Below are 22,397 nucleotides of genomic sequence, written 5' to 3'. Positions count from 1 at the left end.
AAGCCAGCGACTAACCGCTTGAGCTATGGCGCGGCCTAGTTATTAACTAACTTGAANAAGACCGCTTTCTTGAATGATAATATTATAACGGAAATCAAAGTTTCGACGCTGCCATGTCAATCCATCTGTAGTTCTCATGACCTATCTTCAAGCAAATACATGCATACGAATGTACAGGGACCTACACACATGCATACAAAACGTAGAAAATACAATCAGAGCCCGACAGTCGGAATTCGTATACACATGATTTTACAGAAGTGTAATTTTATTTCATTTAGAAAAAAAAATACCTGCATCTATTATTATACGTAATACAAGATATACGTGCTTAAAAACAAAAGGTTAACTGACGGGGCAACTTAAAAAAACTTTAGTGACTTGTTGGATGAGGCTTTCCATTTAGATAATAAACAAACATTACCTAATAGAGTAAACTGTGAAAATGTCTGGCGTGGAGGGGAAGCGACTCGACAATCATGAATACCATCATTCGAGCTATGTAATAGGCCCACATTATTTAAACACTTTCTCCTTGATCATCTTCCCCTGTGAGGGTAAACAAACTACGATGGCGGGCAACCATAGGCCTACACACACACAGCGGCATTCAGGCATAATTATAAGACGCGTGAAAATATTGTGACATATAGGCCGTTTCTAAAAAACGAATGGGCGAACACGTTGTCACGGAGAGACTGATTCCTGGAAACCAACTAATTTCGAATCACAGTTTCCATGGGTAAGGACACTCGCAGAACCAGGCCGTTGCTTAGGAGTGGATACACGGTTTCCGACACAACTCAGTAATGGGACCCTTGGAGACGTGATCTCTATTCAGTTGAAGACTTTATTTTATATATTATAGCTAGTAATTTTTAGATTGTTATAATTACTTGTAGTTACGACTTGTGTGTCCAATAAACCCGATCATCAAATCCAGAACACATTTTTATTCGTCAAGCAAAACCCATATACATGGAAATAACAAAACTCTTTATCGACTGATGCGTCGAGACCGTCTGACGATTAAGGCCATCTGTTATGCAATGAGAAGAAATATGTCCTCCGAGACACCCAACGTACAAAGTATATAAATCAAGGTGACTTTTGTACGTTGGTATATAAACGATACTCACGCCAAAATGTCTATTATTTATGGTACATTTATGTATATAATTGACTGCTTCTGTGGTCTAGTGGTCAGAGTTCCTGTCTACAGATCCAGACGTCCCGGTTTCGATTCCCAGCGCTACCAGGTTTTCTGAGAATTGATGGATCTGGAACGGTGTCTACTCAGCCTTGTGAGGATAATTTAGGAGCTATTTGAAGGAAATAGCGACTCCGGTCTAGAAAAAAATCGATACTAACTGCCGTGGGGATCCGTTGCGCTGACCACGCGACACCCTCTATCCGCTAAGGTTGGCACAAACTTCACCGACAAGCTGTGGTCGCTCGATCGGTATAGTTCTCTTGCTGACTACAGGCCACGGAGTTAAAAAGTTATGTACATAACAAAGACACATTAATGTTGTCACGTGTCCATAAACTGAGAAATTCGCGTCTTCCCCGTATTTGTAACTGTTTAGATGTGAAGAACGCGGCATGCCATGTTGCTGTTTTACATAAAAAATACGGTATCGAACTTCACATATTTTTGGAAGGTAAATTGTCACATAATATTTTAGTACCCTATGTATAGTGGCGCTAGTGTCTCATGGCTGCCATGTTCATATTATTGGCTGCAGAAGATTACCAAAATAAGAAAGTCGTGTTCTTTCTATGGCATGTTGTTCATGTCAAATTAATCTCACAATTTTGCACAAGCTTCGGGTCCCTCTCTTTCTGTCAGCACTCCCCTCGCATGCCCTGAAAATTCCGGACACGTACATATCGTCGCATGCAGCCGTGTATATTCTCTTCGATAAAAACAATTACAGGATTTGTGAACGCACTCATGTATGACTGTAGCCAGTGCAAAAACGATCTATCGTAATAAGCGAGATTTAGATTTTAAAGGAAACTACGGCGTGGCGTCCTCAGAGATACAAGGAACAGAAACTGCTCTCATAATTCTCATACATTCTTTGTACTCAGTTGCGTAATTGGAAAGTAAAGCTATCACTGTAACAGGCTATGGAGACCCGTAGGTTTGTGAGACGTCGAGGTTCACACATTTTTCTAGACTATCAGCTCACAGATAGCGGTGAAGATGTCAGCCTTAAGCGCTGGCCGTCTTTTACCTCCAGGAAGATTCTTGGTACTCATTTCTATTAGAGGTTGAGTCAACCTCAGTGCCATAGTGCGGTTGGAAGGATTAGAGAGATTAAAAAATGAAATTGAAACTGAACCCGCGACCTTCCTGGACAGTGTCTCAACTAACTGTGCTACCGCGTACTCCGATTAGAAGTTATTTTCATCCATCGTTTCGCACGAAATTCGTGACAGATTTAGATGAAATTTAGTACAGAAACTCTACATTAAACACATAAAAATAATTTTCGTTCATGTCTGCCCATTATAATTTTTTGTGAAAAACTTCAAGTTGAACAATACAAAATGTAACAAAAGTAGCTACGCGGAATAAAAAATAATTAGTATTTAAATAATAACCGTAAATTGCATGTCAACAGACACAGATAGGAGAACGGCAAAAGCAGGCAGGCTGTTAGAGCGCTCGAAAATTGGGATCGCGGGTTTTCTTGTCATGTGTAGGTTAGGCACTGCGAGTGGTCTACTCGACCATGAAGTAAAGGTGAAAGGTGAAGTTGTTCCTCTGCTTAACTAATTAAGCACTACGCCATGAAGGCGAATGGGAGAATTGGTATATAGATCCACATTTTCTTGACCTAGGTACTAGTTGGAGGTGAGTGGTCACTTTCACGTCCCGGCCGCTTTGCCTCCTGGAAAGAGCACCCGATACCCATTGGATATGAGACTGGGTGGACCTCAGAACCGGTTTGGACGAATAAAATTCTTGAACCTACCGGGACTCGAATTTCCAGCCCATAGCAAGTCGCTATGCCGACTGAGACGCAGAATATCTACTGAAATCAGTTCTTCCTGTTTCATTACGAGCAGGAAAATATCTGAGAATCGACTATAAGAAAGTCAGAAGTAACAGTTTTATCTGGGACATTCTATGTTCTGTAGACGTTTAACTGAATAAATAAAAAGAACTTTTTGCAAAGTATGATCTTTACTCTAATTAATCCTGGCACTGAAGATACTCTTTCGACATCACATTGGGAGGCAGAGGCAGAGGAGATTAGGAAACCTCTGTCAGCGTAGCGGGTAAACCGGCTGGAAAAAAAAATCGTTGCCTTCTGAATAAATATATTTTTCCAATGTCCTGAAAAGTATCAGGAGCCACTATAGCGCAGTCGGTATAGCGACTGGCTATTGGCTGCAAGACAGAAAGGGTCGGAGTTCCAGTCCCTGTAGTGCCAACAATTTTCTCTGCTCCACGTCGTCCAGACCGGCTCTAGGGATCATCCAGTCTTCTTTCAAGTGAATATCGGAGGCTTTCTACAAGGTAAAAGCTGCCGGGGCGTGAAGCTGACCACTAGACTCCAACTAATATCGGAGTCAAGAATAGCTGGATCTATATATCCACTCCCCATACGCCTCCATGCCGTAGTTCTTAATTAGTTAAGCAAAGGGACAACTTTACATTACCTAGAAAATGTCTCAGTTTCTAAATCGTCTGTATGTTGGACTTAACGATGCTCCGACTTACAATGCGATTTTCTGGAACGCATTAGAGTCTTAAGTTGGGAACTGCCTGTACATATGAACATCGTTAAACACATATCTGTCCCATAGGTCATTCTAATGACTTCGGCAACGGCACAGCCGTGCAGGTAGGTGGGTGTGGAGGCGCGCCTACACCCGACGCGGCACAGTGCTTTGAGTGGCCGCCAAGCTGACGGGCCCCATTATGAGCATTAACATAAGGGATTTGAACCTCCCTGATAAAGATTGTACATATTCAGTTGCATGTATCTTGATCGGACAACTGGTTCTTATCAACAGGGCGCACAGCTCAGGCCAATACAGCGAAGTGATTTGTGGCATTTGAAGTAAATACGTTAAGTTACACATTAATCTCGCTCAGCATACTCGCTGGACACGTAAAACTAGCAGGTGCCATTGATCTTGAGTTCACAGTTCTTCAGATCTTATTACGGAATTTATGGATAAGAAAATCAGTAGTAGTAGCAGTAGCAGCAGTAGTAGTAGTAGTAGGAGTAGGAGTAGTAGTAGTAGGAGTAGGAGTAGTAGTAGCAGTAGCAGCAGTAACAGTAGGAGTAGTAGTAGGAGTAGTAGCAGTGGTAGTAGTAGCAGCAGTAGTAGTAGTAGAAGTAACAGTAACAACAGTAGTAGTAGTAGCAGCAGTAGTAGTAGTAGGAGTAGTAGTAGGAGTAGTAGTAGTAGTAGCAGTAGGAGTAGTAATAGCAGCAGCAGTAATAGTAGGAGTAGTAGTAGCAGTAGTAGTAGCAGTAGCAGTAGCAGTAGTAGTAGCAGTAGCAGTAGTAGTAGCAGTAGTAGTAGGAGTAGTAGCAGCAGCAGTAGTAATAGTATTAGCAATAGCAATAGCAGCAGCAGCAGTAGTAGTGAGCCGGGAAGGCCCACCCCTTATACATTCATTCATTCATTCATTAGTAGTAGTATTAGGAATTAGTAACTAACTTATTGCATGAAGCTCAGACCTACTTGAGATGCTAATGCACAGCTACTTACGAAATTTGCAGCATTCTATGGAACTCCGAAACAGCATTACCAAGTTCACAAGAACTCCATACTGATCGCCATTCTGAGCCAGATGAATCCATTCCACATCATTTTGTTTCTGTAAAATCAATTTTAATATTATCTTTCCATCTCGACCCAGGCCTTTCTACAGGTCTCTTCGCTTCAGCTTGTCCAACCAAAGTAGAGAGAAATAATGACTCAGATGTAATTAACTAAACAACTAACTAGCTTCCTGGAGTTGAACTGCCAGTTGTGCAGCTACTTAAGGACTTCCCAACATTTTATGGAACCCGAAGGTTAATTACCGTATGCACAAGAGCCCTCCACTGGTCCCTATCCTGAGCCAGATTGATCCAGTCCATACCATCATATCTTATCTCTGTCAGATCCTTGATATTGTCCACCCCTACCTCTTGGTCTTCCTGTTGGTCTTTTTCCTTCTGGCTTTCCCTCCAATATCACATATGCATTCAATTTCGCTCTTATTCGTGCTATATGCCCTGCCAATCTCATCCTTCTTGACTTGATCATTCTTATTATACTTGGCGAAGAGTACAAGTTACACGTATGAAGCTCCTCATTATGCAGTTTTCTCCAGTCTCCTGTCACTTCATCTCTCTTCGGTCCAAATATTCTCCTCAACACCCTGTTCTCAAACACCCTCAGTCAATGTTCCTCCCTTAATATCAGAGACCAAGTTTCACACCCATAGAGAACCACAGGCAAAGTTATAGTTTTGTATATTCTAATTTTTATGTTTTTGGACAGCAGACGAGAAGACAAAAGGTTCTGGACTGAATGGTAGCAAGCATTACCCGAGTTCAATCTCCTCTTAATTTCCTCCTGAATCAGGTTCCGATCTGTTATCATCGTTCCCAAATATCTGAACTGTGCCACATTTTCTAAACATCTGTTACCTATCTTTATGCCATGAATTTGCCCTACATTTTGGTGACGAGACAGCAACATATAGTTAGTTTTCTCTGTGTTTACTTCTAGACCAACCTATTTACTTGCGTCAGTTAAAGTTTGTGTGTTTTTCTTTATGGTACCTACTTTATCACCCAGTAGATTCACATCATCGGCATAGATCAACAGCTGATGTGTCCCGTTTAATTTCAGTCCCACCTGGTTTCCCTGGATCTTTCTAATTGCATATTTTAATGCAAAGTTGAAAAGCAGTGGCGACAAAGCATCTCCCTGTTTCAGGACTAAAGTGCATAGACCTATCTTTCACGTAGGTATGTGGACTTAACCACCACTTCACAACGATACAACGGTGTATGGAACACATTTTTTAACTCGGCACTAGAAGGAGGTGAATGGTTGGATTTAGGCAGAGGAAAATTTGGCCGCGGAGGAAGAGCCCACGGTACCCATTGTATAGGAGTCAGTCTGGTTGGGCCCCAGACCAGGCCTGGGCGCTGCAGCAAAAGAGAAGGGGAAGTGTACATTCTTATAGAACTGACTCAACTACTCACAGGCGTTAATATCTCGGTTTGTCCGAATGTTTGAACTGAGTATAATGACGTCACGATAAGGATTAAGATAGCGGTTGAGATAGAGATAAGTTTGTAAGTTTAAATTAACAGGCTTTGATAACCGGCGACGTAAAAATGTGCGACAGGGCTAAATATAATTTATCAGGGTCTGGATTTTGGATATCGACTGGCTAAGACCTCGAGTGTGGGGGAAACACGGCCACAGAGGGAACTAGTCAAGAGATGGGGGAAAGTATAATGCAGGCTTAGAAACACAGGAATTTATATTTTCTGAGGGGAGGCTCATAATGGGGGTGGCATTTCAAAGTCTCGTGAGGTCATGTGGCAACAGCATTCTCACGCGAAGATAGAAACGAGTGCCTCTTAACGTGCCGTGCTGCCACCTTAACCCCAACAAATATATCTTTAGGTGTTATTAACAACGCGCTGAAGGAAGTATCTCACTACGGTTGCGAGGAGTGAGCACCTCGACATGCGAATATTTGAACGTCACGATTTACTTGCCAGAATGTTCCAGAGCCCTCAATCCGCATTTTTATCGACCTTTTCAGCCTTTGTCTCGTATCCAGCCTAGGCAAAGGATGATGAATTTCGCCACTCCAAATAATAGTTAGACGAAGGCCGTATGTAGCTCTCAAGATGAATTCGGTTAAAGTATATAGCAGCTTAGTCTGTAGGATGGACGACTAGAGTTCGATTTCTTGCCAAGGCAGGATTTCTTCTCCTTGTTCCTAAGATCAAGCGGTTAACTCAGCGTTTAATCAAAGGATAAACTGTTGGAGCTTGAATATAATAACCGATATCTGAAAAATATTATGTGTTACTTTATTTTCACTCTATTATACGCCTTAATGGGGTGGGGCTTAGGCACAGGGACAGCTTTATTTTATCTAGTTAAATCATAGGCGGATTACTACAAATCTGTAGACGGGCGCGTATTTACTCGTGTGGCAAACGGGCCATGGGCTAAGGCGGAAAAACTTTGAGGGGAGGAATTTTTTAGGGAAAATGTATTATCGAGAACAGAATAAGGTTATGGACTTGAAATATTTAATACGAGTAAAAACAATAGTACATATAAATTCAAAATGCGTTTTTATTAAAGTCTATTTGACTATAATCCATCTAAATTGCAACACTTTTTATTTTACACTTCGATACACTTTCTAACACTACATGTTTCGGTCTCAAACGGCCATCTTCAGGTGTTTTCTTCACAGATATTCAATTAAGATTGTGTCGAAATTGTTTTGAAACTGCTACACTGTTTCACTCTTCCAATTCATTTTAAAAACCAAGCGCTGTGGTCTTCTTTTTTAATTAAAATGAGATAAAATTATTTTATACTTTGTTACTTACTGTTTTGCTTCACTCAGGGTGTCGTCATTTCCGTAAAATATAAGATGTTTTCCTTGGCAGCTTGGTCCTCACGTTAGTTGTTTTCTCCTGGTTTGTGTTTCCTCCTCGACGTGTGGTGTTGTCTTTACTAGTGCTAGTATCGAAGTGTAAAATAAGAAGTGTTGCAATTTAGACGGATTATAGAAAATGGACGCTAATGTGAACAATTGCAACAGGATGCTGAAATACAGAATGCATTTTTATGTTTAATAATTGTGAAAATTAAACAAAAAATGTTGAGATTTAATGTTTTCACGGCGGTGACTATGAAGAATGCCGTCTTCTGGGATGTGGCACCATGTAGATCTTGTGTGAACCGACGTTCCTCCGAAACGTCGATTCACACAAGGTCTATGCGGCGCCACATCCCAGAAGATGGCATTCTTAAAAAAAACTGTTAAGTTTTATGCTTTCAACTGACGTATTTATCTACGTATTCTGACAAAACTTGTAGACACAGGTACGGTTCCAACCTATAATTAATAATAAATTACCTTAATAAATTTTTCCACGATTCCGTACCATACATTTTATCACACGCCTATTTATTGCTAAGAGCCCAAGGGCGGAAAAATCAGTGTGATCCAGGGCGCCAGAGAACTGAGTCCACCTATGCGTATAATCTATCCTAAACCACCTAAAAATTTGACATTTAGGGTGCTTGGTTATTTCGCTCAAGCTATGAGAAATGGTAGCTGTGTGAATGGTGGCGCCAAGTCACAAGAATGTACTGCTGGTCAGAATCTCCTCCTTCCCGTATATGCACCCTTCCTTCATATCAACGCTCAGCGCTGCCCGCCTCCAAACAGTATGGGCCTACAGCCAGATATTAACTAAGCATATTACTAAATGTCTTTATTTTCGGTTGTAAACCAACTGGTACGTATTCTGATCGATGCAATCTTGCGACTGCATTTTTAGACGTTTCTAGTTGGAATGAAGATCTGTCAACAGTGCTACATTCTACTTCTGAAGTTGAGACTTGCTATAGTCCATTCGCGGAGACGAGACAGTTGGCGTAAACAAAGCAAGTCCCGCGTCGCCACAGCTGACAGCAAGGAGTGGACAAAGCGCGCTGTTACTCAGTGTACTCACTGCATTCGGACGCACGTTAACCTGCATTCAGACTGAAGAGTGAACTATGGAAGCCCCTGCAACGGTACACGCATCACGTGATCGCTGCATGATTTCATTCAAAGAGCGAAGGAGATACCGCGTATATTTGTTTACGAGGACTCTCTCGTCTCCGCGAATGGACTATAGGTCACATACAACTCGAGTGATGGATCCTTAAATCACGACTTTCTGTAGTAGAAAAACGATTGAAAAGGGAAATGCAAAGTACCCAAAGGACTATATACCCCAGTTCTTCTGCAGGCAAAAAGAAGAGCCATATGGGTTTAGGTGCGAGAGGAGACGACGTCCATCCCCCCAAATTAGGATTTGGTCCTTTGTATAATGTGGATAATACACGTTACTTAAGTGCACCTTCCATGTTTCTTCTCAGCAACTCCTGTAGCAATGTGAATGAACGAAATCCTTCTAAATTTCCGTTGTAAATTTACTTCGTTTATCGCGTTTCACCAGTCGAAGTTATGCTCAGGTTATTATTATTATTAGAGGGGATGGGTTTCCCCATGCACTTATACCAGTTATTGGTCCATTGTTCGTCCCCCTTTAATTTCTACTGTCGCCATACCCTACCGGTACTGGTGCGTGTTATCAGCCCCGCTCAGCTAACGAGGTCGGCCGTCGGTACCTGATATTTCCCCCATCTACCAGAGGCATTGGAAACTACTTGGGCCGGAAATGGTGGCCTAATTTTGCTCAGAGGTCTCCTAGAGACATGAGGATCTTTTACGTGGCGTAAATCTACGACACGGGACTCACGGCTTAAAGTCCCTCCCGGAGGTCTTTTTCTCTGAATTTTTCCGCCCTTAAAAATTCCACGACCTCCGACGAGTTTGAACCCGCGTACCTTGAGTCATGAGGTGGGAACGTTACCCCTAGACTACGGAGGCCGCTTTATGCTCAGGTTACTGTGTATAGTATTCTATGCATGTAAAATATATTTTTATAAATAAAACTTAGGTAAAATTATTAGGAAAATTGTACTTAATTTCTATGTACTGGGATTAGGCAGTGTCAGTTGTAGCGTAACCCTTACTTATTAATACACGAAATGCTGAAGAGCCGAAGAGGCACATACAACAGAAATACCTCGAAAGCGGTCATTCCTTGCCGCTCAATAATTCAGTGAGGCCCTCCTTCGCTGTGATAGGAAATCGCTCCAGACTTCATCAAGATTTGTAACTGACAGTGAGATTCAACAGCAGTGCCATCTGACATCTCCAGAACATTCTGTTCACATTTTTGTACAAAGGACACGATTGGCCGTAAGAACTGCTTTCATTTGTCTGCGTGTGTAAAGTTCTTCGAACCTCAGTCCACTGGCCGCAGATGGATGTAATTATAATATTTTAAAAAACATTGTGTTGAAACAAGTGAAGTAAAGTTTATTTGTACTTATTAATTAAGCACTGGATAGCGCAGTCAGCAAAGCGATTAGCTACGGGCTGAACGACTAATGTTTCGGAGTTCGAGCCCCGGTAAATTCATGAATTTTCTCTTCTCCGTAGCGCCAAGACTGACTCTGGAGCCCACTCAGCCTCCTACCCAATGGATATCGGGTGCTCTTTCCCCGGGGGTTAAACGGCCGGGGCATGAAGCTAACCACTCACCACTAACTATTGCCGAGGTCAAGAGAACTTGGGTCTATACACCCACTCATCCCTAGGTCTTTATGGCGTGGTGCTTAATTAGTTAAGCATAGGGACAACTTTACCACAAAGGTATATGAGGGAGTGGAGGTATAGCGCCGCCAATCTTGACATCTGCACTAGATGGAGGTGAGTGGTCAAACCCTAGTACCCAACAGAGGGACTCCTCTACCGTGGGTGAAGGTGGCTGAAGCGTCAATCAGAGCAGTAATCTTTATCGTGTGCCGAAATTATATATATATTTTACAGAGTTACAAGTATTTTCTGCTTCTTTAATTTACGCCGCAGTGCGTAAAATTTCCTTCTACGTTTGCACATATAATAAGAAATAAACAGATTATGTGATGTATTGTTAGAAAATGTCAATGCTGTCAAAGTGTGGGAATCTGGTGCAGAATGGGCTAACTTTCTTGAAAATTTGGTGCTTCCGCAGTCTGCTTTTGACTCAAAACTTCAACGCGTTTTCAAATGGCGCAGCCATGAATACGAACTAATAATCAGACCAAATTTCAAATGTTTGAACAGCCGCAAGATAAGTCCCTGGCCAGATATTTACTGCCGTTTGACAGTTACGGTCTTGTTTTTGTGGGGCGCCCTCTCTGACGAGAGGACGGATCTGTCTTTTGTATATGCTGCTGGTCCTTGCCAGCACAGTCTTTCTTGGGTCCGAGTCCCTTGGGATTCGCGACCATATTTTACTGTCTCAGATCTGAGACTCCCTTTTTGTCGCCTCCTACGACTCGCAGGGTTATGTTGGAGGTATTCGACCCCGCCTCCACACGGGGTTCTCTCTACTTCGCAAGACAAATTTTTAGCTGCACATATATATATCGCTGGCAGAAATATGGCGCGAGGAGACGCAAAGATTAGTCCAGAACAAAAAAAACTAACTGTTGAGAAGTCGTCCCAATCTGACCAATCAAACGACGTTACAGCGCGTCTGTACGATGAACGAAAATGGACCGCGTCTCATTTCAAGTAAACACTCCTCTTCGCTTCGTTTCAAAAATAACGCCATGAAGCAATACTGTATAAATACACTGTGTTACATTTATATATTTCGAAGGGAAAGAGTTGGATTTACGGTCCATTTGCTTAGCTTAGCTGCAACAATATATCTCTCGCATTCAGCCGTTTGCTTTGAAACAGTGAAACCCTTGTGCAGGAGTTTCTGTGACTGTCACAGGTGAAAATATGAAACTACTGAACCGATGCAAGATGTTCGTCTTTGCCGCGAGTGATAGCGGCAACTTGGCGGCAAGTGACGCGGCTACCGCCCGGTAAGCCTGGTCACTGTTCACCCGTGTAGCAGGCAGACCGTTCCGAAATACTATTTCAGTACCGCTACGAATCAGTTCAAAAGTGACACATAATTTCTACAAGTAAGTGAATATGGGGCATGCACTGTCTTCGCTCGCTCGGAAGCCGGGATCGTGGGTTCGAATCCCACTCAGGGCATGGATGTTTAGTTTGTGTGTTTGCATTTTTCTGTGTTTATGTACAGGTAGAGGCCTTGCAACGAGCTGCTCCCCCTTCCAAGGAGTCCTGCCGAATGTGTAAACTCTAGAAAAGCCGAAGTGAACGGAGAAGTTCATGGAGGTAGGCCTAGGCCCACTGGGGCTGTAGTGCCAAGGAAAAAAAAAAGTGAATGGGGAATGTTTGTAGATACTTACGTCTGACAATCAATAATAACATAAACGAGGATGTCCCTGAAGTAAGTTCATAATTTCGCTTGTAAAATAAAACATTTAAGCGCAAGAGGACTATGACTGCTCTATATATCGTGTGAAATGAGGCACGTGGAATATATTGTAATGTACTAATAACATATATTAAATCATTGGAAAGCGGACATTTTCGAGTAGACAAATAATTCAAATTTTATTATCGAAAAAGCTAACTATGATATCGTTTACTTTGAGAGAAATATTGTAATAAATGGCCTATCATATAACATTATCTAAAATTTAAAATTGATAAATATTGTCTAATTATATCATGACGAAGCCCTGCATTAAGATCCTTTGTAAATACATGCACACAGACGCGTCAACCAAAACCTCAACTTTTCGGATTTATAGTCACATTTGTGTATCCGTTAATATAGTATGATGGGCCCTTTTCTTTGCAGTCAGATCTCCTTACAAACGTGAAAAAATAAAATGAGGAATGCGTCCAATTCCGAAGATGTCATCTCATTTCGTTAGGTTCATCATATGAAACCGTTTTTGAGAAATGATATTTTCACAGTTGTGACTACTATGAAGATAACATATTCTGAGATGTGACATAGTGTAGTCTGGTAGATAAATACCAGCGTTTATAAAGAAGATGTTTTTTTTTCAATATTTAGACTAAAGATTATAAAATTAATTTTATTCCGCTCTTTTATAACGTAGGAGTAAAATTTGGTCAATGCAAAAATACGTCTTCAGCTACGCTCCAGCCGCAACATGGGCGACAAACTAAAGAGACGAACATAGTTAAGAAAGAAAGACCGTAAGAAATCGGGCACGCTTATCTTATGAACCGCTGTAACACGGCAACGAAAGAAAGATGAAAGTTTTAAAATTTAATATAATATTAACATATCCCTTTTTAAGATTACTTCTCCATGTATTATCATTCAGCGTTTTACCTCTGTGGCCTAGTGGTCAGAGTTCCTGGCTACAGATCCAGAGGTCCCGGATTCGATTCCTAGCGCTACCAGATTTTCTGAGAAGTAGTGGGTCTGTAACGGGGTACACTCAGCCTCTTGAGGATAATTGAGGAGCTATTTCAAGAAAATAGCGGCTCCGGTCTAGAAAACCTAGAATAACGGCCGTGGGGATCCGTTACGCTGACCACGCGACACCCTCTATCCGCAAAAGTTAGCACTATCTTCCCTGACAAAAGATGGTCGCTACGTCGATATAGTTCGTTCGCGGACTACAGACCACGGAGTTCGTTTGTTTATTGTTTTAGTTCTGTATGAGAGATGTCTAAGCAATATTGTATTTGAGCATCCTATTGCATTGATGTATCATCCACTCATTCAAGTCCGTCTTTGATGACACTAAAAAATGTTCACAATCCGTCCTTGATTTAAAATAACATTAAAATCCCAATGAATTTTATAACGTGTTTCGGCCTTACTTGAACACTCAGCTAGAGGGAACACACATACGAAGGGAAGAAAAACATGGACGCCGCAAGAAGAGAAGAGAGCGCTAAGGGAGGAAAAGTAAGGAATTCTCAAAGGAATGTATTTTAGTGTGAACAACGATAATGCAATAACACCGAAATATACTGACTTAAGGTCCAGTGCAGTGTAACGGTTTCGAAAAATTAACATTTGTCCTAAGATGGCCAAGTTAAGCTGAAACATTTAGCATTTTATTGTGATTTTAATACTATTTTAAATTATTGAGTGATTCTGAACATTTTTAAGTTGCACTGAAGACGGAAGTGTACTAGTTAGAAGATGGTTAAGTTTTTTATTCCTTTTCCTGCTATATTTCGGTGTTACGAAATTTACTTTACGAATCCGCCACCATATCTGACTATACATGTAGATCGAATATTTGCAGTTTTATCCCCTAACGGATAATTAATTAAAATGGTGCGGTAGGAAGTGCACGTAGCTTAGTTTGAAATTCCATCTTGGAATTTGCTTTGGAGGGAATGAGGAATATCACGAAAAATCTTAATCAGGTTAGCCTGTCTCCGGGCCGAGATATAAACGCAGAACCTTCCGAATACGAAAGAAGACTGTTAATCACTCGATGATGATATGCAGCTTCGATTCATATAAATAACTGATGCTTACGTTATAAAGCGTACAGTCAGACGCGCTCGTATGAGCCAAGATCGACAAGCTATTTTCGGCACGTGTAAATCTACTGAAAGAATATTTTGAAAAAAAACTACGGAAGTTGCAATACGAGAAAAGCTGCAGAGGAGACAGGTATGTCGAGACATTTTGGTGGAAAGGGTAACGTGTCTGCATAGAATTTCAAGAGTAAGTAATACCCCATTTCTTCACGTAAGAATAAATTCAACATCATAGGCTGACAGCATAATTTTTGAGGCCTAATCCAAACAACTTCCATAATAATGGCGCCTTTGACGTGTGACACCCTTTATGCAGAGAGCCTAGGCGGACACCATAATCCAGTAAAAAAAGTTAAAGCTATCCCTGTAACAGACCGTGGAGGCCCATAGGGTTGTGAGATGTTGAGGTTCCCACATTTTCTAGAAAATCGGCTCACAGATGGCAGCAAGGTTGTCAGTCTTATGCGCCGACCGCCCTTTATCCCCTAGGAAGATTCCTGGTACTCATTTCTGTTAGAGGCTGAGTTGACCCCAGGGCCATAGTGCTGCTGGGAAGATTAGGTCAATTGAAAAATCCAATAACCTCATCAGGACTTGAACCCGCCACCTTCCGTCTTGTAACATAGTGCCTCAACCAAATACGCTACCGCATGCAAACCCATAATCTCAGCAGAGACTATAACAAATGCTATGACAGCCTATTTTGAACATGGCACATATCGCAGAGGAGAACTGCCTGCTTTCGTAAACAAGAAGATACGTGTATTCTCCTCCTGAGATCTAGTCTACTAGCAAATGAAGAAATAATTTCGGTCTATAAGAGATTGTAAAAGGACTCATTAGAATCTCATGTAGGTCTAAAGTGAAGTAGACAACGAGTGGATTAGTTTCCCAAATTATTACAAATATTATGTTTTTGGGCATTAACCATTATGTAAAACATCGTCCTGTTTGTTTTTCAAAACGTAACGTATCGGAGACGGGATTCCGGAGGTAAGGACTAGGTCTATCGATTGGGCCCAACTGAGTAAATTTTACAGAATCCAATCTCTGAAACGTGTTCAGAAAAATAAACAGAACAATGTTTTTAGATTATGGGTAATGACCAAAAACATAATATTTGTAAGAATGGACCACCTTCACAAACTCTGAGATCGTACTCCTAAATAATTACAACTTCTGGCTTTCTTGTAGATTGGATACGTTACCACGAAGGAGAATGTAGTGAAATGTTGTCAGCTACTTTATCGACATATCTACAAATCTGTTATACTTGGAACTGAATTCATGTTATGTGTCTTCCGTGTCTAATAAATCTCCATAGATTTCAACGTCCAATAATTTCCTTGCAGAATAGCAAACCAGGCGCTAAAACAGGAAAGCCTTTGTCCATCCAGGATTTGTTATCTTCTCTGTCATAGCAGGAGAGAAAGTGAAGAAATAAATATAATGAAAGAGCAGATCAAATAAATACCGTACTTTTCATATACGCCATGAGTAAATGAAGATAACGTGTAGAAGGTTTAGGCCTAACGTATTCTTTAATTTCTGGTTTATGTAACGGTGTTGCCTGCCCATCAGCATACACAAGCATAGGAAATAGCCGTCTACTACTAATATCCCGCCATATTTCTGGATGCAATGAGAAGAACCACGAAAAGCTCAGGCGGTCTCAGGGCCCAGATCTGAACGCGTGACTCCGGAGCATAAAGCAAGACACTGACTACTCGCTGCTGACATCTGGTTAACTCAAACCTTGCTGTTCGAGACAGCAGAGGAATTTACCGTGACAATATCATGGGTAGTAAGTAGTAAGTGCTGCTAGTAAGAGCCAACATAAGGTCAAATAAAAAAACAACCTGTAAAAAATACTTCGGAGAATCAGTTCAATAATTTTAATATGAAATTGAGTACCTTTTGTCTACATATGAAGCGTCATTAAAGAAACGATATATCTGAAGGAAGAAGGAAGACTACATTAAGTTTGTATAATTACTGTGACTGCTGTACCCAAGTCATGATACTGAATCGGATTTGATCAACGAGTTGCCAGGCAACAGCACTGTAAACACGGTCCAACACACAACAATGGATAATGCTGTGTTTTCTGTGCATGGTCCGTGCCGAGAAAATATGGGAGTAAGTGCCGAAGTTTCAAGGGAAGAGCAGTGTGGCCAGGAGAAGAATTAGTGTGTGACGTCACATGTGCTGTAGTACATCGATACTGGGAGTGTGTAATTCAGTGAGACTTCTACATTTTCTGTGTTACAAATCCGTTGCAAGGAAATGGATAGTGAAGACTAGTAGAAGCAGACTGAGAAGATTGATGTGGAGTGATTGTAAATTGTGTAAATCAGCAACAGTGTTACAAATATTTGTAGTTACGACATTTAAGTTGTTAATAAATCCAGTTACCAATCCGAACCCCGTCTATAGTCTCTGATACACGTAACAATATTGATAAGAGTGATACACTCTTACAGCAGCAGCAGCAGCAGCAGCAACAACAACAACAACAAGAACAACAACAACAAGAACAAGAACAAGAACAACAACAACAACAACAACAACAACAACAACGACGACGACGACGACGGCCGTAATACTAAATTAGCTGAAATTCATTTCCTATGAACCGTCGCGTGTTATACACGGTGTATCCAGGATCCGTTAGGACTCTTTTTTTTTATTTTGCCCCGCAATGTCATCTGTAGGCGAGTTATGACGTTAAGATTCTTGAAGTTTCAACTGTGGCTGTCTATAATTGCAAAGCGCAAGCATCGCTGCATCATGTGTTCTGACCTTGAATGTAACAGTACTGTTCTGACGCTCGTCGGAAAATGTCAGTTGAACAGAGAGCAAACATCAAATTTTGTTTGAAGTTAGGCAAAACAGCCGGAGAAGTGTACGAAATGATGAAAAGTGTGTATGGTAGTGATTGTTTGAGTCGCTCGAACGCTTTTCGATGGTATGCTGTATTTCGTGTCGGCAGGGAGGACATTGAAGACGCTCCACGTGCATCAAAGCCGAGAACGAGTAGCACTGAAGAAAATGTGAAAAAAGGGAACGAAATCCTTGCATCAGACAGATGTGTTTCTGCAAGATTCATCGAGGAGCTTTTGGGAATACCAAAAAGTACTGTGCATCAAATTTTGACCGAGGACTTGGGCAAGCGGAAGGTCTACGCGCAGTTTGTACCGCACGCGCTCTCAGGCGATGAAAAACATGGCAGAGTGGAACACTGCAAAGACATGTTACGGTCGGCCCAAAGTGATACAGAATTTACAAAATCGATTGTTACTGGTGATGAGACAAATCGAAGATCGTGCACAATTTTTGGGGACAGAAAAGGGATCACAGTCCTTGATCATCCTCCGTATTCGCGAGATTTGGCTCAAGCAGATTTCCGGTTGTTCCCGAAAGTTAAGTTGGCGATGAAAGGAGACCGTCACGACACCATCCAGGACATCCAAAGGAAAGTAGCGCAGTTTTAAATGCGATTCCACAAAAGGAGTACAAAAGGACTGTTTTCGAAAACTTTTCAATCGATTCCAGCTAAGTGTTGATTCAGAAGGAGACTATTTTGAATAAAAAGGGTGATTTTTAAAATAATTCACGTCTTGTATTTTTAATGAAAAGAGTCCTAACAGAACCTGGACACGCTGAAAGACTGATCATAAACAGAAAATCAGTGACAGATGAATTAAGTGCAATGGATATCCTAAGTAATGATTAATTTTAAAAGAAATGTTCTATAATGGGAAAATGAATAAAAAAACGTGTTCAATACAAAGCGGCATTTCAAAGAAAGAAATACATACATAAACGGCGGACAGATATTTTGAATGCTAGCTTTAAACACGGAATATTTCACAGGACAAAGCCATGAAGGTTATGATGATTTTCTTTCAGTTACCCTTGTTGTAAAGGCTAAGATTTTTCACTGCTGACTAAATATCCGTCCTGCTAAATTATGTAATTATTGGCCTAGACTCTGTTTTGCATACTTCATGTCAACATACGTTTTAGTTTGTTAGGCTCACATGTTCATATTGAAACTGCACGCAGGCAGATTCATGTCTCTGGGCATTAAACACTTTGAACTACGGCGCAAAGCACATTATGAAACTTATCTCATAATAATGCTCCACAAAAAAGTTTAAACCGTGTTCATGATTGGCATTACTTAAATACCGACTACTGAAACACCTTCTCACTTAATTATTTGCATGCTGAACAGTGCTACTCAAAGATATGAGCATATTTCTGCCAATATGATATACAGCTACTCACAGCCATACTTAATATGCACCAGATTTGCCCCATTTTTCGATGCACAGTTTTTATTCACAACACAAATATTATCACAATTTCAATATAGTATTTTCCGCCCTGAAAATTCACCTCGTGTCATGCCTGAGACAATTATCTTCACAGAATCTTGGTTATTAGGTTAAAATCACTAAACAATCTACGAATGAGAGAACGCAATTCAATTTTAACATTTGCCATTAGGCTTGAAACTACAAGTCAGCGTCAGTTGTCCGCCTTATTATATGACATGTACCAGTCTTGCACGGCGAGAAAAGTCGCCTATCAGTATGTCAAATCCATGGGCAAACGTCACCAAGCCAAACCGTAGAAAGGCAGCTCTGAAGTCGTCACAAATTACACACACACGCTACAAGAAATTCATCAGAAGGAGCACGTCACCATCACGGACGATATACGCCTGTCGTAAAAAAAAATAAATAAATAAAAGAAGCTCGTACTTTGCGCTTGCAGTGCTCGCATAGTGGTGTCAACAAAATGGCCGCCAAAGCTACAACACATATGACACACCCCTTTACACTGTACAGCTTACTTCTGATTTTAAAAATAAACGCGAACTTATTAAATTATCTAAATGTTAAGACAGTAACAACTGAAGAGGCAGTATTTTAAGAAAAAAAGTCATTAGTCGAGGTGGAGAAAAATAAAAGCCTAGAATAAATTTCGAGTACTCTTCATAACGTGGTCTAAAAATAACAAACCATGCACTGGAGACTTTAAAATATTCATGTTCGTAATTATGTGCTTGATGCAAGAGGCTGGCATATATTTCTAAAAATATGAAACAATAATGAGTTTGGTATTAGCAGCAGAAAACTGAATATATGATGTATAAATACGTTTTAATGCATCACAGTCTATTGCAGTACAAGTTCAAGAGCTCTGTAAGGGTGTACTTAAATTTAGATGGATTCAAATTTCACTAATTTTTACATTTTCATCTTTAGACAAAGTCTGACCGACATTTTTCTGTTGAATCTGTGTGGCCAGCTAATTTCTCGCGAGGAAAAGGATACTTAAGCGCTCTCGGGAATACATTAATGGAATCGTATTATTTAAGACAAAAAGAGAAATATAATGATCGTGTGAGAAAGATTAGTAATACGAGAGAGAGAGAGAGAACGTAGGAGGAAAACAGAAGATCGTTTTAAATTGATTTCGTGTAAATAACGGACATTTCATTTTGAAAATATAAACCAAATTAAATTTTCTTATTATTGACTAGTTTTAGAATATTATTTATATTCATTTTCTTGCATTTTAAAAAATCTATAATTATTTAAGGCAATGTATCCCTACGAGTAGACACAAACCGAAGTTCTGAAGGATCAATTTTGAGGTTCCAGCTTACGACAATTGAACCCAGCTGCTGACAGGCAAATGCATCCACGAGTTTGGTACACGCTTTCTCACAGCTGTCTTTATATCCGCTGATATGGTAGGTTCGCGACTGACGTACCTCTTCTGGTCAGTTGTGCAGTTACGAATTTTGTATTGCGCGATCTGGGAATGAATATTTATACGCAGCAGTAGCAGCCAGGTGCAGGGGCTGCAGAGCCTTGCTTCTTCTTCCTTAGCTTACTCTTCAGATCTGAGGAGGGAGGACACATGTCCCTCCGAAACGTCATTTGATTTTCAACAGACTAAACGGATTTATGTCTGAGAAGATAGGACTCCTCAGTATTTATTATCTTACACATTTATAAATAATGTCATTTCACAGAGAAGAAAGTAAATTTTCTCAAACAGAAAATAAGAAGAAAACTTTTAATCTATTAGTTCGTTAATGAACCGAATAATAAAAAAATTGAAATAAATTATAAATTTATTATATTAGGCTTATGTGAACAGTAAAGAGTATTTTTAACGCTTGTTGATCGGAATGCGCTTTCTGAATTTTAGATGGTTAAGCTGGTGTTCCAATATGGAAATAAACCATACAAATACGTGGCTAAATTCCACAGTGTAGTAAGCAACACATTTATATCACTTTCATGAGTTCCAAAATTCGACGGTCTCTGTCAGTATATTGCCTCATGACTCAAATTTCTCGTGGTTTTCTCAGTCTGTACAGCGACATATCAGGACAATACCTTGTTATAGGCCGGGACTTCCTCCTTTTACATTTTTAATATTATCATTCTGACCGCCTCTGTGGTCTAATGGTCAGAGTTCCTGGGTACGCGATCAGGGGTCCCAGGTCCGTTTCTCGTGCTCTACTAGGTTTTCTGATAAGTAGTGAGTCTGGAACGGGGTCCAGTCAGCCTCGTGAGGATAACTCAGGAGCTATTTCGAGGAAATAGCGGCTCTGGTCTAGAAAACCGAGATTAACGTCCGTGGGGATTCGTTCCTCTGACCACGCAACACCCTCTATCGGCCGCGCCATAGCTCAAGCGGTTAGTCGCTGGCATCCCACAGCGGCGGCCCGGGTTCCATCCGGGGTCTGGTCAAGGAGGATTTGTGGTGGACAAAGTGGCGCTGGTGCAGGTTTTCTCCGAGTACTTCGACTTCCCCTGCCAATCTTTATTCCACCAATTGCTCCACACTCACTCTCACCTATCATCTAGGGCGCAGTGGCTCTAGTGGCCCGAGTACAAGGGACTCAGTCCCATCCCACTAGCAATAAAAATAATGATAATAACAATGATAATAATAATAGAGATGTATATCTTCTTACATATAACGTCGCGTATTCCGTTGAAAATCAACCTACGTTTCGGAGGGAAATATCGTCTCAAAAGAAGAGAATCAACTTCATGCTGGTGGCTTGTTTGACTTACTTGGACATTGAAGTTGAAGGCGATGTTTTCCTTCGAAAATGCGGTTGAATTTCACGGAACTACACGGTGTCATTTCCTGAAAGATGTAGATACCCATAGCTTCCGCTGTGAGAACCTCAAATTCATTACAATGCCAGAAAGTTACAGCCAGTGAGAGTGTCAGGTATAGCTGCATTTGACTGTGTGATATGAGTGTAAGTGAAATTTTATTTCTCATATAAAAACTGATTCTCCATTGAAATACATATAAAACCACCAAAAAAAATACTTCTCTGGTCTAGCTTTCAGAATTATAACCGTATGCATGTATTCCCCATTCTACTTAGTCTGGCCATAAGTAATTTTATTCGACCACGTGAAATGTTAGTCATTAAAACTGAGTTCACTGTTACCTGATTTAATTTGTACGTAGTACTTGCTTAGAGGTCTGTACGGATCAACCCCAAAGTGCCACATATATAATCCGCTCCCTGCCCTTAACAAGGGATATAGCATCCAGCTCCTACACTTCACATCCGTCACTGCCCCCCCCCTTCTGCGGCTTGCGTTTATACTAATGTTTTAAGCAAAAGCACCCCCTCCCCGCACTGGAAGAGTGAGTAATTATCCCCCTGTACGTCCTGACTTGTATAGTCTCTTATGCTCTCTGTACCTGTTCATACTTGGGCAAAGAGTGGCATAAGGGACGTTATAAAATGTCTACATCTGAGTATGCATGTAAATGTAGCAACAAATAACAAGTAAAAAAAAGGTAAAGCTATCCCTGTAACAGGCCGTGGAGGCCCATAGGGTTGTGAGATGTTGAGGTTCCCACATTTTCTAGACAATCGGCTCATAGATGGCGGCAAGGTTGTCAGCCCTATGCGCCGGCCGCTCTTTACTCCCCAGGAATATTCCTGGTACTCATTTCTGTTAGAGGCTGAGTCGACCCCAGGGCCATAGTGCGGCTGGAAGGATTAGGTAAATTGAAAAAATCCACCTCATCGGAATTCGATCTCGCGACCTTCCGGCTTGTAGTATAGTACCTCAACCAACTA

At 40.9% G+C, this 22,397-nt stretch overlaps 1 protein-coding gene and 1 long non-coding RNA gene across 2 annotated transcripts in view; one reads left to right on the top strand and one right to left on the bottom strand.

Moving 5' to 3' along the window:
- Positions 1–4,761, bottom strand: part of LOC111869376 (optomotor-blind protein) — a 276,854-nt gene extending 272,093 nt beyond the window's left edge. Inside the window, exon 1 of the mRNA XM_033753400.1 lies at positions 4,744–4,761. The gene's annotated coding sequence lies outside the window, so the exon portion shown is untranslated. The remainder of the gene's footprint in view (positions 1–4,743) is intronic.
- LOC117282704 overlaps positions 1–22,397 on the top strand; it is an 82,574-nt gene that overhangs the window by 38,864 nt on the left and 21,313 nt on the right. The gene's annotated exons all lie outside the window — the stretch shown is intronic.

The sequence above is a fragment of the Cryptotermes secundus genome, unplaced genomic scaffold, assembly GCF_002891405.2.
Source record: "Cryptotermes secundus unplaced genomic scaffold, Csec_1.0 scaffold584, whole genome shotgun sequence".
NCBI classification, from domain to species: domain Eukaryota; kingdom Metazoa; phylum Arthropoda; class Insecta; order Blattodea; family Kalotermitidae; genus Cryptotermes; species Cryptotermes secundus.
Note: the sequence above shows the minus strand (reverse complement) of the source record. Positions and strands in the feature narration are given on the sequence as shown.